At 36.6% G+C, this 22,237-nt stretch overlaps 1 pseudogene; it reads left to right on the top strand.

Moving 5' to 3' along the window:
- Positions 1-3,263: 3,263 nt before the first annotated feature.
- Positions 3,264-7,573, top strand: LOC140512347 (endoplasmic reticulum resident protein 44 pseudogene; annotated as a pseudogene).
- The last annotated feature ends 14,664 nt before the right edge of the window (positions 7,574-22,237 follow it).

Below are 22,237 nucleotides of genomic sequence, written 5' to 3'. Positions count from 1 at the left end.
CTGGGCAAGTCAGTTAACCCAGTTTGCCACAGTTTCTTCATCTATAAAATGATATGACAAACCACTCCAGTGTCTTTGCCAAGAAAACCCCAAATGGGTTCATGAAGATTCAGACAGGACTGAAAACAACAACGATAAAATAGGGGAATGCATTTTAAGTCATTTCAACATTTCATGAACTTTGAATCATAGCTTCTTTTTCTCTAGGCCAACATATTTTTCCCATGGAATAAGTTCATTTAACAAAAAAAATGATTAAACACCACCTGCCCTCAAGGAGCTTACCTTCTAACGGGGGTGAATGGGTTGATATAGATAAAGAAATCAGTAACCTATGATATAATGGGAGTAAAGGGGCTCAAGAAACGTTGAATACAGAAGGGTCTGTGATTTGACCATTAGCAAAGTAGATTATGACTTTCTACGAGTTGGCAGTAAATGCCTAGGAAGTTGCTTGAGACCTGCAAAAGTTAAATGACTTTCCCACAGTCCCAGAGGCAAGAAGTGTCAGAGGGAACATTTGAACTCAGGTTTTCTGTGAAGTGGGAACAATATTCTCTACCTATAAGTTAGTCTAGTTTCTCTTTAAACATTAATAAAACTATCTTCAATTTTTGATTGGCTCTAGGGATCAAGCTCTGGGCATTGACAAAGCTTCCTGGTCACCTTGCCTGGAGGCCTGGAAAAGACTGGGACTGTCCCTCAGTCCCTCAGCTTCTACTAGCCTTGGAATACAAAGCAGTTGCGTCAATTACAGAGATCTTTCCTCAGCTGAATTAATACTGCTTTAACCTGGATGAATATGCCTGCCCTGTTTTCAATATTCTTCCTCTACTCTAGCTGAAAGAATCTCTTGCCATCTTGTCATTAAAAATATCTTATTCCATTTCAGTTTTGGACCTATGATGCCAAGGACTGGCCTGAGTCAGGTCTAGCCCACTACATTCTATCTCTAAGTCTATGCCTATATCCCCTCTACTACACTGATGTTTTTTCTAGACAAAGTGCTCTAAGAACCATATTAATAGGGAGAAATCACATTCATTGTATGAGAGTTTAGTATGGGTATTGGCATGGAGATCCAAAAGGCTTCTTGAAAGAGGAGGCTTCTGAGCTGGGCTTTAAAGGAAAGAAACCTATATCATCCAATCTTTTTGTTGTCATGACAAGACAAAATATGCTGCTATTGATCATAATCTTTCTATAATACATGGAAACTTAGCAATGGATTTATCCAGAAAACATTCATCTTTAACAGGAATAGATAGAAAATTGAATGTCAAAGACTAAACACCCAGAAGTTATTCAGATACATAAGTAATTGAATAGTCTAGTCCTTTTGGATATTTTTAATTTAATGTAACCCACTTATATTACACTCAAATATCTTAAGACCTGACAATACCAATTCTAGGCCTGTATCCCAAAGAAATCATACAAATGGGAAAAGGACCCACATGTTCAATATATTTGTAACACTTATGTTTGTGATGGCAAAGAATTGGAGTTTGAGGCAACGTCCATCAGTTGGTGAATGGCTAAACAAACTGTAGTATATAATGTAATGGAATACTATCATGCTATAAGGGGTGATGAGTAGGTGCACTACAAAAAAACCTAGAAAGACTTATATGAACCCATGCTGAGTGAAGTGAGTAGAACCGGGAGAACATAGTACACAAAAACAACCACACTGTGCAATGATTAACTTTATTAGACTTAACTCTTCTCAGCAATGCAAAGTTCTAAGACAACTCCAAAAGGCTCATGATGGAAAATGCTATCCACATTCAGAGAAAGAACTACAGAGCATGAATGCAGATTGAAAACTAAAACTCTTTTAGTTTTGTTTTGTTTCTTCTTTCTTGTGGTTCATCCCATTGATTATAATTCTTCTTTCTGATATGACTAACATGAAAATAAGTTTAACATATGAATGTATATGTAGAGACTATATCAGATTGCATGCCATCTTGGGGAGGGGGAGAGGAGGGAGATGAAGAAAGTTTAAAAACTCAAAAGTCTGTGAAAGTGAATGTTTAAAAATAATTTTTAAAAAATATTTTTAAAAAATCTAATACAAAATATTTATTATATTTGAGGATGATTTCATGTTTATTTTACTGGAAATATTTTATTCATGTTTTATTTTATGTTCAACTCAATAGTATCTGGAACATCACAGGTGTTTAATCAATCCCTGTTGAGTTTATTTCACAGTTGCAGAGAGGCTTCATATATGGAGCTTTATAATCACTATCCCTAGTATCTTTCATAGTTCTTTAAATTAAAGGTCAGATTAACTGACAGCATTATTGATTAATTAAAGGTAATCATGATTTTACAAATGAAGAAATGCATTTGTGAAAGGAGAGAGAGAGAGAGAGAGAGAGAAACAGGAAAAAGAAAAGAGAAGCATATCTAAATCATAAAGGGCACAAAATTCAGAACAGATGGATCAGTTCTGCTGGTATAGCCATAGCAAAATCATCTTCTCTGACTGGAGTCTTTTGTGTTTTCATTCAAGGCATGCACCACACACCATTCTAGAAGGTTAAAATCAAATATACAGATTAAGCCAGTTAAAATGTTAATCATGTAAAGCAAGACCAAAGGCTTTAAGTTCCACACAACAGTTTCCACAGCATGACTTTTAAATATCAGAGGACTAAACTCTATCTTTCTAACTGAAAAAGAGAAAATGAATAAAATTAATATAAAGAACATGGAATTATCATAGTTACCCCAAAAAACTTACTCACCTTAACAAGAAATAGCATAATTTAGCAAGAAAGGCTTTTGACTTGGAGCGAATAATCATGTATTTAGAGTTTTATATCAGAGTGAAATATCTTTTCCAGTTTCATTATGTCCTCTATTTACAAACTAATCCTAAAGAAAAGAAAAAGAAAAGCCATAGTAAACAAACAAATACTGCCAGAGTAGTTCCACATTTCTGCAGCTGAGCAACTCAATGATAGTTTTCTAGGAAGCTAGAAATTTTATCTTCATGTCTTAAATTTAAACATTTACCTCAAATTATAAACTAGTAGTAAGCATAGGCCAGCAATGCTTTGGGACAGCTAGGTAGCACAGTGGGTACAATTCCCAGTCTGGGGTCAGGATAGACCTGAGTTCAATTCCAGCTTCAGACACTTAGCTTTTTGACCCTGGACAAGTCACTTTACCTTGTTTACCTCAATTTCCTCTATAAAATGAGCTGGAGAGTTGCTGGAGTCCCAGGTCAATATCCCTTTGCAACAATGAAAGCTACTGTCTTCTGGCTCTCCCTCAACCTCTGATGCTCTGCGCTTCTTTCAATAACTTGAATTTTTACTCCAATAACATCTGAAATAGCAGATCTTCATAGTGGAGATATAGATGAAATTTTAAACAATGCAGATGTTGTTTTAGTTGATTTTTTATGCTGACTGGTGTCAATTCAACCAGATGTTGCATCCAATCTTTGAGGAAGCCTCCAGTTCCATTAAGGAAGAATATCCAAATAAGAATCAAATGGTGAGGGCGGAGCCAAGATGGCAGAGTAGAAAGACACACATACACATAGCTCTAAACCCACAACCCATAGAACATCTGTGTAAAGTAACTCACGGCGAAGTCGGGAGCAGTGAGGCCACAGAACAGTGGAGCGAGGGAGATTTCTGTTCCAGAGGGACCTGCAAACCTCTCACAAAAGGTCAGTCGCGCTGCGGACGCGGAGCCCAGCCCAGCCGCGGCTGCGGCACCGAGAGGAACAGATCCGAGCGGGCTTCGGGGACAGGATCTCCAGCGGCCACACGGGTCCTTCCACCCACAGGTGACGGGGTCGGTGGGTGGGTCTCTTTGGCGGGTCGAGAGGGGAGTGGGGTGCCCCCATGGCTCGGGCCCCCTCGGGAGGCAGAAGCTGAGGCGGCGGCAGACCAGGGCTCCCCAAGCAGGCAGGAGCCTGGATCCATTGTTGAAGGTCTGTGCATAAACCCCCTGAGGCAACTGAGCCTGAGAGGCAGCTCTGCCCTGATCTGAGCACCTGAACTTAATCTCACACTGAATAGCAGCCCTGCCCCCGCCAAAAGCCCTGAGGCTGGAAGCAGCATTTGAATCTCAGACCCCAAGCACTGCCTGGGAGGATCAGGAGGTGAGGTGGGTGTGAGGAGAATATTCAGAGGTCAAATCACTGGCTGGGAAAATGCCCAGAAAAGGGAAAAGAAATAAGACTATAGAAGTTTACTTTCTTGGTGAACAGGCATTTCCTCCCTTCCTTTATGATGAGGAAGAACAATGCTTACCATTAGGCAGACACAGAAGTCAAGGCTTCTGTGTCCCAGCCCACCCAATGGGTTCAGGCCATGGAAGAGCTCAAAAAGAATTTTGAAAATCAAGTTAGAGAGGTGGAGGAAAAGCTGGGAAGAGAAATGAGAGACATGAAGTCAAAGCATGAGCAGCAGGTCAGCATCCTGCTAAAGGAGACCCAAAAATATGCTGAAGAAAATAACACCTTGAAAAATAGGCTAACTCAATTGGCAAAAGAGGTTCAAAAAGCCAATGAGGAGAAGAATGCTTTCAAAAGCAGAATTAGCCAAATGCAAAAGGAGGTCCAAAAGCTCAATGAAGAAAATAGCTCTTTAAAAATTGGAATGGAGGCTAATGACTTTAGGAGAAACCAAGAAATCACAAAACAAAACCAAAAGAATGAAAAAATGGAAGATAATGTGAAATATCTCATTGGAAAAACAACTGACCTGGAGAATAGATCCAGGAGAGACAATTTAAAAATTATGGGACTACCTGAAAGCCATGATCAAAAAAAGAGCCTAGACATCATCTTTCATGAAATTATCAAGGAAAACTGCCCTGAGATTCTAGAACCAGAGGGCAAAATAAATATTCAAGGAATCCACAGAACACCCCCTGAAAGAGATCCAAAAAGAGAAACTCCTAGGAACATTGTGGCCAAATTCCAGAGTTCCCACGTCAAGGAGAAAATATTGCAAGCAGGTAGAAAGAAACAATTCAAGTACTGTGGAAATACAATCAGGATAACACAAGATCTAGCAGCCTCTACATTAAGGGATCGAAGGGCATGGAACAGGATATTCCAAAAGTCAAAGGAACTAGGACTAAAACCAAGAATCACCTACTCAGAAAAACTGAGTATAATACTTCAGGGGAAAAATTGGTCTTTCAATGAAATAGAGGATTTTCAAGCATTCTTGATGAAAAGACCAGAGCTGAAAAGAAAATTTGACTTTCAAACACAAGAATCAAGAGAACCATGAAAAGGTGAACAGCAAAGAGAAGTCATAAGGGACTTACTAAAGTTGAACTGTTTACATTCCTACATGGAAAGACAATATTTGTAACTCTTGAAACATTTCAGTATCTGGGTACTGGGTGGGATTGTACACACACACATGCACACACGCACACACACATAGAGACAGAGTGCACAGAGTGAATTGAAGAGGATGGGATCATATCTTAAAAAAATGAAATCAAGCAGTGAGAGAGAAATATATTGGGAGGAGAAAGGGAGAAATGGAATGGGGCAAATTATCTCTCATAAAAGAGGCAAGCAAAAGACTTATTAGTGGAGGGATAAAGAGGGGAGGTGGGAGAAAAACATGAAGTTTACTCTCATCACATTCCACTAAAGGAAAGAATAAAATGCACACTCATTTTGGTATGAAAACCTATCTTACAATACAGGAAAGTGGGGGATAAGGGGATAAGCGGGGGGGGGGGGATGATGGAAGGGAGGGCATGGGGAGGAGGGAGCAATTTGAGGTCAACACTCATGGGGAGAGATAGGATCAAAAGAGAATAGAAGTAATGGGGGACAGGATAGGATGGAGGGAAATATAGTTAGTCTTACACAACATGACTATTATGGAAGTCATTTGCAAAACTACACAGATTTGGCCTATATTGAATTGCTTGCCTTCCACAGGGAAGGGGTGGGAAGGGAGGGAGGTAAAGAAGTTGGAACTCAAAGTGTTAGGATCAACTGTCGAGTAATGTTCTTGCCACTAGGAAATAAGAAATACAGGTAAAGGGGTATAGAAAGTTATCTGGCCCTACAGGACAAAAGAGAAGACGGAGACAAGGGCAGAGAGGGATGATAGAAGAGAGAGCAGATTGGTCATGGGGCAATTAGAATGCTTGGTGTTTGGGGGGGGGGGGTAGGGGATAAAAGGGGAGAAAATTTGTAACCTAAAATTTTGTTAAAATGAATGTTAAAAGTTAAATAAATAAATTTAAAAAAAAAAGAATCAAATGGTGTTTGCATGAGTCGATTGTGATCAGCACTCAGAAATAGCCCAAAGATACAGGACATGCAAATGCTTTATCCTAAATGTGTTCTGGAATGATATGATGATGAAGAGGAAATACAAGGGTCAGAGATCAATAACAGCAACAGAGGATCACATCAAGCAACCAAAAAGTGACCCTATTCAAAAATTTGGCAAAGTTCAGATTTCTTGATCACAGCAAAAGAACAGGCATTGGATATTTTGGACAAAAGGACAAGTATAGAACCTTTGAAAGAGTAGCAAATATTTTGCATGACGATTGTGTCTTTTTTTCTGCATTCAGATCTGTTACAAAACCAGAAAAATTAGTGAAGATAACACAATCTACAAATCCCCAGGGAAGCATCCTCCAGATATGGTATACCTGGAATCTCTACCAAATTTTGACTTGACTTATGCTTGGACTCAAGATAAATGTGTTCCTCTTCTTTAGGAATAACATTTGAAAATGGTGGCATGTGTTCATCCTTCGTTGCTGAAGAAGACCACACCATCAGAGAAATGATGACATGACTTGCACTTGACTTTGTTTTGAGTGAGGGACAGCTGTGCAGGTCACCAGCCTCACTTCTCCTCCAGAGCCATCTGAATCCAATGACCAGATATTCATCAGGATGACTGGAGATGACCCAGGATGAGGCAATTGGGGTTAAGTGATTTGCCCAAGGTCACGAAACTAGTGAGTGTCAAGTAGCTGAGGTGAGATTTGAGCTCAGGTCCTCCTGATGCCTGCACTGGCACTCTATCTGCTGCACCAACTAGCTGCCTCAACATTTGAAAACAGAGAGGAATTGAAAGAAGGAGGGCTGTCTTTTCTCAAAATGTTCCACCTGAAAGAGGATATTGTAAGTTTAGAATTAGATGCATTAAAAAAAAAATGTAGTGCAGCAGTTAATAAGTGAAAAGGGTACAATAAACCTTTTACATGCTGATTGTGATAAATTTAGACACCCATTTCTGCACATAGAGAAAACCCCAGCAGATTGCCCTGCAATAACCATTGACACCTTCAAGCATGTGTATGTCATTCTAGAATTCAAGGATTTATCAATTCCAAACAAGCTTAAGCAGTTTATTTTAGACTTGTATTCCAGATTATTGAACAGAGAATTTTATCATGGTCCTAATCCCGCTGATGTTGTTCCTGGACTGCACATTCAAGATGTAGTAAGTAGTCCACCAAGGGGTTCTTTCAGAAACTAGCACCCAGAAAATACAGATATACCTTATGGAGAGTTTGAGATGAGCTTTTAAGAACTTGAACAAAAAATTAGAAAACTTTCAAACAAGAGCATCAATTTATGTAATATATATAGTAAATATATATTATAGTAATATACAGTAATTATAATTACTATATATAAATTACATATATACTATATATAGTATAATATATATTGATTATATTATATTATATATTATTATATTACATATAATATAATAATATATACTATATATAGTATAATATATATTGATTATATTATATTATATATTATTATATTATATTAATATATTACATATAATATATTATATTATATTAATTATATATATACTATATATAGTAATGTATAGTAATAGAAATAGTAAACTTATATTTTTGTAATTCTGTGTGTATTTTTTTTATTCTGAATAAACTAAAAGAAAGATTTGAGTTTCTAATTCCTTGACTTAAATTATATGATTTGGTAGGTCATCCATTGTAGCTTCTTTTTTTTTTTTAAGTCTTACTAAAATTTAATAAGAAAAATGCATCCGAGGCCCATCTTCACTTTGGATCTAATCCTTACCTCCAAAATGCTCATAAATGCAATGGAAGGTAATATTGCCAGAGACAATATGTTGTTTAACTTGCACTGCTCCATTAAAAAAGTATCAGGATGTTCTCTGTGTAATCTGATGGTATGTACTCTCTTTCTCCCTTTCCTTTCCATAGGAACAGTTCTATTGGTACTTTCTTTACCACATTTCTCACAACAAAGAGGGTATATATTCTGAATACTTGGAAGGGGAATAAATTTACATAAAATAAAATGAGTTAGAGAACAAAATGACAAACCACTCCAATATCTTTGCCAAAAAATACCAAAAAAAAAACCCTTTGGATCACAGAGTCATATGTGACTGAAACAACTAAAAACATGGGAGATTCAATCAGATAGGTCATTTTAATATACCTGTCTTCAAACATAAGAGTTAACTGAATTTTGATAATGATGATAAAGTAGAAGAAGCAAACATTTTAGAGATGATATTACTGACACAATTTAAATTGGGATCAACTATAATATGGTGAAAGTTATATAGATTTCCTCTATCCTGATTAAATAACTCCTGATTAAACAGTCTGGCAAAAAGTTATTTCAAAATATACATGGATTTCGAACTGAAAGATATCTAACATGCCATTAAGTCCAGTTGCTTCATTTTACAAATTAGGAACCTGAGGCACAGAGCAATCAAGTGACTTGTCCAGGGCTAACAGCTAAAATGACTGAAGGAGGATTTAAATTCAGATATTCTTGACTCCAATTATAGTCACTGGTCTACTATGACATCTAGCATACCTTCATGTCACAAGCATTAAAACTAATTTTAAATTCTTATTTATACCTTTAGTGCCTACATCAATAACAGAAAGCCCAACCATGTCATGAATTTTTATTTTCTAACAGAACTTGCTTTCTGACTATACTCAATGAGAGCCTGCCTTCCTACGCATGATCTTTAAAAGTATTTTCTTTAAATTTCTACTGTCTCTGAAGTCAGACTCATTTTCTTTTTGCACCAAGCCTTTGGAGAGACTAATGATGAGTTGGAAACACAGTCTAAGGAGCTATAGTTATGGCGAGGAGACTAGAGACTCTGAAAGTCAGTTTGGGCAACCACACCAGGCATCAGACCCTAGCACTGTGTATATCAAGGGTGCCTGCAAAAATAATGGAAGAGAAGGAGCATAAGGAAGTATTGGTATCTACCGGGGACTAGAACATGATCTAAACATAAATGATATACATTCTGGACAACAAATAAACCAAAGAACATCATTAGAAACAGCTACGAATGAGATTGAGCAAGTAATGGTCCAAAATAAGGACCAACTTACTGCGTAAACATATAATCAACAGATCAACAAAGATATGAATGAATGGATTGGTAACTAGAAAGAAAATAGTTGGAAAACAAGCAAAAATAAAGATGTTGTCCACAAAGAACAATTCACTAAGCTAGATAATATGACTGGGGACAGGAATGTTGAGTGGAAGTATGTACCTGCCTTTTCAAAATTTGAAGGAAATGCTGAAGTTCAAAAAGTGAGGATACTCAACCAATACTTAGAAGATGGTGAAATGTAAAGTATCACTCTCCTTAACTTTGCAATGTAATCTCCAAATCAATCTCTTTACCGTTTCCTCCTCCTTGTATTAGAGCTGTCTTCCATGGCTACTTTGGTCATTTTCTTCATTTGCTTTCTTTGTTTTTCTACATGCTATTTTAATTTTTCTTCAATAATATAAAGAAAATACTACATGCTATAAACATACTATAACTGCAGAAATTGTTCACATGTACTAATAATAAAAAGAGAATGGCAGATATCCTCATTTGTCAGATCCAACTGAACTCACTCAACTCTTGCCCCAAACCACCTACAAACTAATCCAGACTGTTTGACTGCTCACATGATTTTGGAGTAATGAAAGACCAACTTTTCTTTAGGTAAAATGGACTGTGAAACAAACCTTGCTATCTGCTCTGACGCTGTTTTCTAAGGACTTCCTGGCTTTACCATTTGCCCTGCTTCTATGCCCTACAGGATCCCAATATCATCTGACCTTCCAACAATCTAAAAATGTCTATCTGGGCTATGCAATCTGCCCCTCTGGTACATTGCTATGACTTTAAGGACATAGAAATTTTTAAAATCTTTTCATTTACCTAGCACCTGAACTCTCTAATATATTGTCTTCCCCTCACAAAGTGTGAACTTGGCCATAGATGGTCTTTCTGTAGTTGTTGTCCATCCCCAGTAATGAGCATAACACGTGGAACTTAGTAGAAATAAGAATTCAATTGTTTTTTTTTATTTTAAAAAAGTATTTCCTTCAAGTTTTCAGAGAATTGAAACTTGTTAGAAAGAATTTTTCCATTTAAGCCTTGTTCTTCCAGTGATTTGTTGTGGCTCAGTCATTTCGGTTGTGTCCAACTCTTCATAGCTCTTGGTTGCTGAAAATCTTTTTCTCTTTTTTGTATTATGCTCCAAAAGTTCAGTGTATATCCCAATCCTAAAGAAATTTAACGCCAAAGAATGTATAACTTACTGAACAATGGCATTATTTTCACATTCCAGCATGTTTATGCTTAATATTCTGCAAGCCAGACTTTAGTAATATGTGAACAAAGAATTACCAGGAAAGCAGGTTGATTTTCAAAGAGGCAGGGAAACTAGAGACCAAATTGCCAACATTTGATGGATTGTGATGAAAGCAAGAGAGTTCCAGAAAAACATCTACTTCTGTTTCACTGACTATACTAAAGATTTGGGTGGATCACAAAAAAATGTGTCAAATCCTCTAAGAGAAGGGACTACTGAATCATTTTACTTGTCTCCCGCGGTCAAGAAGCAATAGTTAGAACTGAACATGAAGTAAGTGATTGGTTTAAAATTGGGAAAAGATTATGACAAGACTATGTAGTTTCATTTCATTTATTTAATTTTATGTGCAGAGTACATCGTGCAAAATGCCAGGCTGGATGAATCAAAAGCCAGAATTAAGGTTGCCAAGAGAGATATCAACAATCTCAGATATACAGATGAAACTACTCTGATGCCAATAAGTGAAGAACCAAGAAACTTCTTGATGAGGGTAAGTAAAAGAGAAGAGTGTAAAAGCTGACTTGTACCTTAACATGAAAAAAAACCCAAGATCTTGGCAACTGGCCTCATCACTTCCTGCAAATAGAAGGGGAAAAAGTGCAAGCAGTGTCAGATTTTATATCCTTGGTCTAAAGATCACAGAAGACAGCAATTGTAGCCATGAAATTAAAATACACTTGCTACTTAGAAGGAAAGCTATGGCAAATTTGGATAGCATACTAAAAAAGCAGAAATACTGCCTTGCCAAGAAAAATCTGTATAATCAAAGCTACTGTTTTTCCAGTAGCAATGTATGGTTGTGAAGACTTTTGAGAATGCTCTGCACAACAAAAGGATCAAATCAGTCAACGCTTACAGAAATTAGTTAAAACTATTCATTAGGAGGTTAAATACCGAAGCTGAAGTTGAAATACTTTTTCCACATAATGAGAAAACAGAAGTCATTTAAGGGCAAGGTGCAAGAATCCTGGAGTATTATTTTTGTTATTGATAGAAAAATAATAATAATAATAACTTTATATAGTGCTTTAAGATTTCCAAAGTTCTTTGCAAATATAATCTCATTTGATTCTCCAAACAACTCTGGAAGGAGAGGTACTATTATTATTCCTATGAGAAAGCTGAGGCAAATAAAAGTTAACCCAAGGAGATACAAATAAACATGTACAACATATAGGTAAACAAACATAGGTCTTACCCTCACGAAGTTTGCAGTCTATTGATACACAGATAGATCAAGATAGGGACTCAATCTGTGGTACCATTGAGAAAACTACTTCAACACAGGTCAGTAGCTTCTCTGCAGCATCTAATTGAAGAAAATTATCTGGAGTACTAAGAGTTTAAATGATTTCACCAGGGCCACATAGTTTCTGTCAGAGATGGGACTTGAACTCAGGTCTTCCTGGCTTCAAAGCTAGCTCTCTAAACTTTATGGCATATTGTCCATTATTAGCATGCACTATACAACACAGAAAATACATGATTATTAGAAGTGAAAAGAAATGTTTTGCAAGTTGACACCTGATTACTAAAGCAGGAACATTTTTTTTTGTAGTTACCTTTCTTGGAGATTCTATATAGTCACCTGAAATTTGTATAAGATGACATTGCTGCTTAAAGAAATAACAGTCATTTTTTTTAAAAAAGAAGCATACCCAAGTTTATGCATCTAAATGAATGCCATCCCCTTCCAATAGTCATTTGGAACATTATATACATACTGTAATGATGCTACCATTGATCAAAACATTTTGAGAATAATTTTGGAATTGTCTTCAGTGCCAGATTATAAGTCATGCAAGATAACTTTGTGTTTCATTTTTGTGAAGCCATACTTTTTAAAAATGTAAGATATGTTATTACCATACTTGGACACCCACCTTATGATTGTAAATTATTAGAGCTACTTCTGAAAATTAAATCCAGCCTCCAAGGACAAAGATTGGTCATCACTGAGAAGTATGTAAATGACATTATCATTTGATAGATATAAAAAAGTATGTAAATGACCATGTAACTCCACCATGTGATGACATGGCATGTGATGTGATGGGTGTATGGTTCATGTGGAAAGCATGTCTTGTGTGACAGGCACAATCTGTAATATTCTATCTTGTGATAGACAAGCTATTTCATGTGAGCAGCACATTGTCATGTGATAGACACACTTTGTCATCATGTGATGGAAATATATACCAAGGTGGTCACTTGATAACATGATATATCATATGACTGACTTTCATGTCATGTAAGAACACCCCAGGAGAACCAAGTTATGTGATGAACTTTCCTTATTATGTGACAGACATGCTACATAACCCACTGCATCATATGACAGACATACTATATCATGTGATATGCACACTCTGCCTTGTTCTGACACACCATGTTATGTAATTGAGACTACTGCATCATATAACATACATACTACAAAGCATGTCATGTCATATGATTGATACTTTGCATAATTAATCATGTGATATAACAGACACACCATGTCCACACATTATCCACAATTACTAGGGTTAGTTTAAAATAATAGATAGCTTGAGAAGTTGAGTCAGGAAGACCAGAAGAGTCAGAAAGACCTGAGCTCAGGTCTTATCTTAGCTGTCTTACCTTAATGTCAGAGGTCTTACCTCCAACACAGACTATGTGACCGTAGGCAAGTCATTTAACATCTCAATACCTAGATGGTTCTCTAAGGCTATATGAGTTGTAAAGAAGGTGTCAAGATAGTACTTGCTAAACAGGAGATCTCATAAAGTGGTGCTCTATCCACTGTGCCACCTACCTGCCAGCAAAGACAATGAAGTAGCTTGTGAGTTAAGATCAGAGAGAACTATTTAGCAAAGAGGAATCTTTTTTCCCCACTTGGAGACTATACATCATCTTCATACTAAATATTAAATACCAAATTGGCCATAGATGACATTGTACAGAATTGAGAGACAATTAAAATTATTTAAAAGATTTTGTGCACTTACTTTTCTGGAGTTACGATGACATGTAATAAGTAAGGTTTCTACATAGCACATAATTGTTACTTGCACTGTGACCTGAAGTGTTTCACGAATCATCTTTATATAGAAATTTATGAATAATATAAATATTAAAGAACATTTCCAAAATGTTTGAGCAACCTTAATTTACAAAGTAATCTTTACAACTTTAGAAGCTACATTCACCAGGGGGGTAAAAGCTGATCATGAAATCGGCATACAATATTGACATCAATTTCATGATGACATGTTTGCTTGGGTTCTGGATAATGGACAAAGCTCTCATGCCTTCCCAGTCACCAGTGGAGTGAAACAGGGCTGTGTGCTTCTCCCATGCTTTTTAACATGATGTTTTCAGCCTTGTTATCAAATGCTTTCAATGAGGATGAACAAGGCATCAAGTCAGCTACTGTACTGATAGTAAATTCTTCAATTTGAAAAGGCTACAAGCCAAGACCAAAGTAGAGGGAGTGTTGTTGCATGATTTTCTGTTTGCAGAAGATTGTGCACTCAATGCAGCCTCTGAAACTGAGATGCAACAAAGTATGGATCAATTCTCTGCTACCTGTGCTAATTTTAGCCTAATAATTAACACCAAAAAAAAAAAAGCACAGGTGCCCCATCAGGAACCACCACACCATCAATGTGTGGAACCATCAGTTACAACAAATGGAGAAGTTTTAAATGCTGTGGATAAGTTCAATTACTTTGGTAGTGTACTTTCCAGGGATGTACACATTGACAATGAGGTTGATGCATGCATTGCCAGAGCTAGCTCAGTGTTTGGGAAGCTCCAAAGAAAGGTTTGGGAGAGAAGTGGGATTAACTGACTACCAAATTGAAGGTCCATAGAGTCGTTGTGCTGACCTCATTATTATATGCTTGTGAAACATGGACAGTCTACCAGTGCCATGCCAGGAAATTGAATCGTTTCTATTTGAACTGTCTTAGGAAGATTCTGAGGATTACCTGGGAGGATAAAGTACTAGACACTGAAGTCCTTGCTCAAGCTGAACTGCCAAGCATTCAAACTATGCTTCAGAGAGCACAACTCCAATGGGCTGGCAACAATGTTCAAATGCAAAATGCGTGCTTGCCAAAAAGAACTTGCATGGGGCAGGCAATTACAAGGTGACCAGAAGAAATGAATTCAAGGACACTCTCAAGGTCTCCCTCAAGAACTTTGGATTTGACTGTGCAACATGGGAGACACTGGTACAGGACTGCTCAGCATAGCGTGCCCACATAAGAAAAAGTGCTGTGCTCTTAGAGCAAAGCAGAATTGAGACAGCACAAAGTAAAGGCAGGATGCATAAATTTGCGATATCCACCTATCTGTGCCCAACCTGTGTAGAGCATTCCAAGCTCATATTGATCTGATCAGCCACAGTTGGACACACTGAAACTTCACTTTACAATAGTGATGTCATTTTGGTCCTCTTCAAAGATGAAGGGCAACAACCACTGAAAAGCTGATGAAATGAAGAATATAAAAATAATCACAACATTTAGAGTTATATGTGGTTTTTTATTTCATCTTCTCCAACTCTTTCACTTTCCAAGAAAGGAAACTGAGGACCATAGTTTCTGTGACTTTAACAAGTTCATACAAGTACTAAGAAGCAGATCTAAGACTTGAACAGAGGTTCCTGTTTCCAAATCATTTGCTTCCCACTGGAAAATACTGTCTTCATATAAATAGGATTGTTATTATTCCTGGCCCAAACTTATTCCAAAACATTCACCATAGGTTGTTAGCTTCCCTAAAGATATTTGCTAAGATTTCATTTGTTGTTGTTGTCTTAGGTGAAAAAATGTCTTGTCAAGAAATACATCCAGGTAGTTTTCCCTCTTCGTACCAGAAACATTGCCGCTGCTCTCAGTAGTGGATACTGTCAACAAATCTTCCCATTCATAGATTTGTAAAATATCAGTAATTAAGTTGCCTTGTTGAATTAAAGAAAGGGAGATTTTAGACTGGGAGTGAAATAAAAATCTCTCAAAGTATTGATGCGTAGTAGTAATGATAATTATCTAACTTATAAATCTATGATTACCTATCCTATTGCCTTCTAGCCCTTTCTTATAGATTCACAGATTGTTAGTCACCGCTATAGAATAATTAATTCAGCCTCAGTAAAAGCGAAGTTTCCAGTTGATAAACTTAATTGAAACTTAGGAAAATATTTGATAGACTAAAGAATTGTCAGCGGAGGCAACACTGATGATTACTAGCATGTTTAGATCTGGATATGAACTTGAATACCCCATTGAAAGTAAAACAAAAAAATGAAATAAAGGTCTTTCTTTAAAACAATCAAAGCTGAAAAGAGAAAAACTGGGAAATTAAATAAGATTTTAAAAAGTATCTTTTTTTATATTTTTTTCTATTTTAGACTCAAACATCAGAACGCAAATGAAAAATAGAGAAAAGAAACAAAAAATATATCATAACTTAAATATTGGCACTTAAACACAAAGTAAGAAAGGAGGGAAAAGCATGTAACAATAAATTTTCAAGGAAGCCTGTGTGATAAATACTACACATTGTGTTGAGAACTATCCATCTTTTCTTTGCTTCCTTGTAAGTTTTCTTTTACTCTCTGCTTTACACTTTCTTCACTTTGTTCTTCCCACCACTAGTCCCCGATAGCTTCAATTAAGTATAGATATATTTCTCTATAGTTATAGATATATAAATATACATATATTGACATATATTGACATATACTTTCCCAAGTATGTTCTACTCCTGATCTTTGTGTTTATGTTTGTGCATATTTCTTGTTTCCTATCCCTCCTGCCTCCCTTATTTTATTTCTATCTGCTACCTTACCCTCCTATTATTTGCCTCCCCCCCTCCAACGATCCCTCCCTTATCCTCCCATTCCCATTGATCTAAAAACACCAATCTACACCTCCCCTCTTTGCCTATGCTCTCACTCTCCCCTCTAAAGATCCCTCCTTTCTCCCCTCCCCACTCCCTATTCCCTTACTATTTCACTTTCTCTGAATTTAGAAGCTTTTTATACTCTTCTAAATATATATGTATTGTTCCCTCTTAAACTCATTCTCCAGGAGAGTAGGTTACCAGAACTACCAGCCTTCCTCACCCATCTAACATCTGTGTGTTGATTCTTTGTTTTGAATCTCATTGGTATAAAATACTCTTTTTTAGCTGTTTCTGAATAGTTTACTTTTTAAATTCATATCATACTCAGATTTATCCTAATATTTCTTATGACCTACCCAATTATTAATAAGAATTTTAGATATACGTTTTGCATTTTACATATATGAAGAGTAACCTGTCTGTCCTTATTGAATCCCTTGTAATCAGTCTTTGGTATGTACTTTATGTCTCTCTTGTCTCTTGTATGTCAAATGTTTTATTAAGTTCAGGTTGTTTTTTGTTTTTTTTTTTAAACAAAGTCTTGAAGGTTTGACAGCTGACCAAACATCAAATGTCCATTTTTTTCATTCAGGATTATGCTTAACTTTGCTGGTTAGGATATTTTCTGTTGGAGTCCCAGTTCTTTTGCTCTTCAAAATCATACATTCCAAGACCTGCAGTCCTTAAAGGCCTCTGCTGCTATGTCTTGTGTGATTCTTATTGTGGCACTGTCATATTTAACATATTTTATTCTTGTTGCTCATAAATTTTTATCCTTGAGCTGAGGGTTTCAAAATTTGACTATGATTTTCCTCATAATGATGGGGTGCTTGGGCGCATGTGCTTGGGCCCCAATTCTAAAATCAGATTTTTCTGTAAAAATCATATTTCTCCCTAGCCTCAAAACACTATCCCAGGCAGTTTCTCCCCAACCCAAGAACACAGCCTGCCCCAGTAACAACTGATATCTCCCTTCCTGCAACAGCAACCAGTTGTACCTATAGAATTTATTAATTTGAACCAGCTGTGTACTGTCTGAATTGACTAGGTACTGGGTCATAATAGCATTTACTACTCACTGACCAATCATATGTATCCTAGACTTAGATATACCTATACTCTCTTATATCTGTTTTGCCTAAGAAGACACTGATGAGAGCAGCCTGGGTATTTCCCACTAAGCCCTGACCATTGGTTGACTTAGTGACATTTCAGATTTAAAACCATACCTCCATGTAGCCCACTCTTGGGCTTTTTCCAGATGAATTCTGGGTAAAATGCTTGCGAAGTAGATACTAAAAGTTCATTTTCTTTTAAGAAATAACTACTCTCTAATTTCACCCCAAAACACCTAGTTAACATATTTGGTACATGCTTCCTATAAAATATCCTATATAAGCTTTACTTGTACCCCTTCGAGTTCCTGTGCCCCACCCCTCTTCCAGCCTTCATCAATAGGATCTCTTTTAAGTAGAGATGGATGGATTTTTTTTCCATTTCTACTTTTGTCCCTTGTGCTAATGCTTCAGAACAATTTTTTAAATCATTTCTTGTATTATTGTATTAGAATTCTTTTTTTGATCCTAGTTTTCAGCTAGTCTGATTATTTTTATGTTTTCTCTTTGTGATCTGTTCTCCAGATTTGTTGTTTTTCTTATAAAAAGATTTCGCTTTCTCTTCTAGTTTTTCATTATTCATATATAATTTAATTACTTCTTGATCTCTTATAATTTCCCTGACTCTGCCTTTCTCAATTCTAATTTTCAAGATGTCATTTTCTTCCTTAAGATTCTGGGCCTCCTTTTCTAATTGGGTGACTTTTCCTTCAAAATCTTCTTTTTTAGTTTTTCCTCCTCTATCATTTGATTTTCAAAGTCTTTTTAAAGATCTTCTTTCAATTCTTTGGGGCAGGTGACTATTTTACATTACTCTTTGGGAATTTCTTTACTTCAATATTCTCCTCTGAAGATGAACCCTGTTCTTCTCTATTCCATAATAGCTTTCTATGGCAGAATTCTTTCTCCTTTGCCTATGCATGTTTTGTGGTAATAGCTTAATTTTTGTAATCACCTCTAGCCCTGGGATATGGGAAATGGTGCCTCTTGTCCCAGATATTCAGTTCTCCCCTCTACTCTGGAACCAAAGCAAAACCTCCAACCTCTTATAAGTGCCCACAACCAGGGGCTTTCTGTCCCCCTGCTTCTGCACTCACCAGGCATGTGCTGGTTCTTTCTCACCCCTACTGCTTTTTTTTAGCACAGCTGGGTCTAGTGTAACTTGTCAGTAGAAGTCCCCTCAATCTTCCCAGGCTCAGATATCCAAATCCCCTCACTATCCTGAGGGTAAAAGTTCCTATGGTTGGGGCCCAGGTAGCCTTTCAAACCAACTAATCCAAGGGTTTGCAGATTCTTGTTAAAAATGGTACATAGCCTAGAGGTGCTTACTCTTCACAGAGAACCTAAACTACTCCCAAGATTTTTCTTTTGACCTGCAATTGTCCCAAGAAGATTCCTGTTGTGCCCCTATTCTTATTTATTTCTACCTGCACTTTGTTTGCCCTAAGGTATTATTTTATCTCTTTTGTGGGGGAAACTCTTGAGAGGATTTTCCGACCTAGAATTTTCCCAGAATCCTCTCTCTGATAAAGGTATTAGCAGTAACCAGTGTACTGGCTCTGAGATCCTGCCTCTTTCAGATTCAGTGTTGTTACTGTACCAGAACTCCCTTTTAATTTTTCTGTCCACTTTTGACATCCCCTTCAGGGCCCAGCATTTTGAAACTATGAACCTAAAACTGGTTCATATAACGGAAATACTCTGTTAGTGACTCTAATCTAAAACATCCCAGCACTACCACAAATATGTCTTCTTCGTTGTGAGTTTGTTGCTTTCCTCTATTTATTTACAAATAATCAACATAGAGAATGAGGAAGCATAATGATGTAACTGCCTCTTTCTTCAAATACATCATTTTAGCTCTAACTATAGCACTGGCAGACTATCATTTTCCAAGAATTATGAGCTACTGTGCTCTATAAAGCTTCATAAAAATGAAACAACTGTTTTCCTTCAGAAAATATTTGCCTTACAATTTATAACTTTTTTTCTTATGCTATGTATTATATATGTGAGCATAATATAATCACTTAAGAATGCCTAGAAAAAAAAGCTCATTTTTTTTCTACTGTAGTTCTGTTAAATAAATGCTAGGAGGAAGGTTAGAAGAGGCCCATTGTCCAGGTTAAATACTGAGGATATTATTGAATATCCCTTGTGCTATTGGGCTGAGGGAAGCAGTTCCAGTTTCATAATGCCACTTTTTGACATTATTTTACCACAAAGTTTCTTTCCTTAGCAACTATCAGCTCTGAGACTAGAAAATCCTTAGATATTTGAATTTCCTGATTAGCTTTGGGGGAAATTCATTTGGTCCCATTTCATTTTAGAGCCCCATTGGCCAAGAGTAACCCTTGGTTCTGTCACAGAACTCCACGGTTGCCTAAATGTCAAACTGTGAGTCATTTGTTATGTACAAATTCCATGGGTTTATAAACCATTAAAGTAGCATTTTCGGTAGAAAATAATGTATTTAGTGCACAGTTAAGTGGACGCATAGTTTATGATCAGACTGTGCTATCACCTCTCTGGGGGGGGAAGTTTACACAGCACACTTTTAAATTTTTTAAAAGTTTAATATGCATTGTTAACACTTTCTTAAACCCAGACAATTCACCACAACAAAAATCAACCCCTAGTTTGTAGCATTTGATAATTCCCAAGGTGTAAGTGAAAACACTGAAAAGTTAACAATTATGTCAGTGCTTGGAACTGGCTCCATCACACCCCTGTTTTATTTCAAAAGCTAGAAATTCTAATATTGTCTCACATATAACTATAACCTAAGGATTGAAGTAGTCCTGCTTTTTCAGTCTTAAGAAGCTTCTTCAGTTAATTATTTGAGATGCAAAACACTATTCTGTTTTCTTTATGTAAAGGGGGTGGGGTGTGATTGAATAAATCAATTAATGAAGTCCACTTATCTCTCATACCTTCAACTGGTGAAAACTTCTACATTGAGCCAATTTATGAATTAGCTGTGAACAAAACCTAAATAATTCAATTAATAATTCAAAAACTTATAAGTAAGTGCAACATGTCTTTGATGAATTTAGAAGTCATTGAAAGTCATTGGATCAAGTGAATTCAAGCCACACAGAAAGTTTATTCATATTGGTTGAGGAAACTTTTCACATTTGGTGGGTTTTGCAAGCCAACTTGGAATCTAGGGATTTAAGCTTCTGGCAGTTTAGTGATGGATGCCTCTAGTCAACCCTTAGGCAAGAATTGCTGGCAGGTAAGGAGAGCACTTCTGTCTTATCCCTGCCCCTACCTTGACTAGAAAAAGACCTTATCAACTTAAAAAGGTCAAGGGGTTTGTTTTCTTTGATGTTCATTCCCCTTCCTTTCCTAATCCTAAAAGATGACTGTGTGAGTGCCTTCATCGGGAGCACAAAATGAACTGACACAAAATGAGGAAAGCAGGGCAAAAATATATCTATATAAGACAACCTGACTCCTGAGGACTTCCCATAAAACCTAGAAGAAATATATATAGTAACTTTATTTTGTGAATGTGACCTGCCAGTGCCAGTGCAGTTTGGGTTAGGAGCTATAGAATATATGCTACACTTAGAATAAGAATGCTAATATTAAGGGGAAGAATGTTTCCTGGCGTTCTCCATTATTCTATTGTTTTGCTAAAAATTACTTATTTCATGCAAACATACTTTTTACAGAAAGCCTAAAATCAATTTATTCCATTTATTGCATGTCCCCCACATATTTAAAAAAATCAGACATTCAAAATATTTTCATTTGTGGGAAGAGATACTTAACCTGACCACCCAAATTAACAGATGCTGATGGTGAGAACATATGGTTCTTTCCAACTCCTAAAAATATGGTTCTCAACACTACAGTTTGTCTCTTTTGCCTTTGGAAAGTCCTCTTTTGGCTTACTCTGAGTCAAAATTGTGTTATTACTTTGATATCCATTGTCAATTATCACGTTTGAGACCTGTTGGTATCTTCGTCAGTTTAACATTCAAGATGTACAAAGTCAAATAATAGTTTTGAAGTCAGTAGAAAACAATTAGAAACCATCCAGTCAATACTCCTGCAAAATGAAAATTATGTTAAATTAATATAATAAAATTATGAAATTATTCTGTATTACTACTGCATGAGTAAGATAATGGAAACTTGTGAAAAATAAATTTAGTGTTATGTACCAACTGAGGAGGCAGCTAGGTGGCTCAATGGATAGAGTGCTGGGCCTGGAATCAAGAAGACCTGAGTTCAAATGTGGCCTCAGACACTAGCTGTATGACCCAGAACTAATCATTTAACCTCTCTTTGCTTTAATATGCTTTGAGAAGGAAATGGCACATCATATGTTTGCCAAGATAATTTCATGGACAGCATTGGTGTGCTATGTATGGTCCATGGGCACAAAGAGATTGACATGACTGAAACAACATAACAATTGTAACAGCTGAAGAAGCTAGAAAGGGTCCCTAATAACTAGTAGTATTGCTAGGGATAATTAAAATCTAGCATCAATTGATAGAACCCTACGTATTGGAACCTAGTAC

Source organism: Notamacropus eugenii, chromosome 6 (genome assembly GCF_028372415.1).
Source record: "Notamacropus eugenii isolate mMacEug1 chromosome 6, mMacEug1.pri_v2, whole genome shotgun sequence".
Classification (NCBI taxonomy): Eukaryota; Metazoa; Chordata; class Mammalia; order Diprotodontia; family Macropodidae; genus Notamacropus; species Notamacropus eugenii.
Note: the sequence above shows the minus strand (reverse complement) of the source record. Positions and strands in the feature narration are given on the sequence as shown.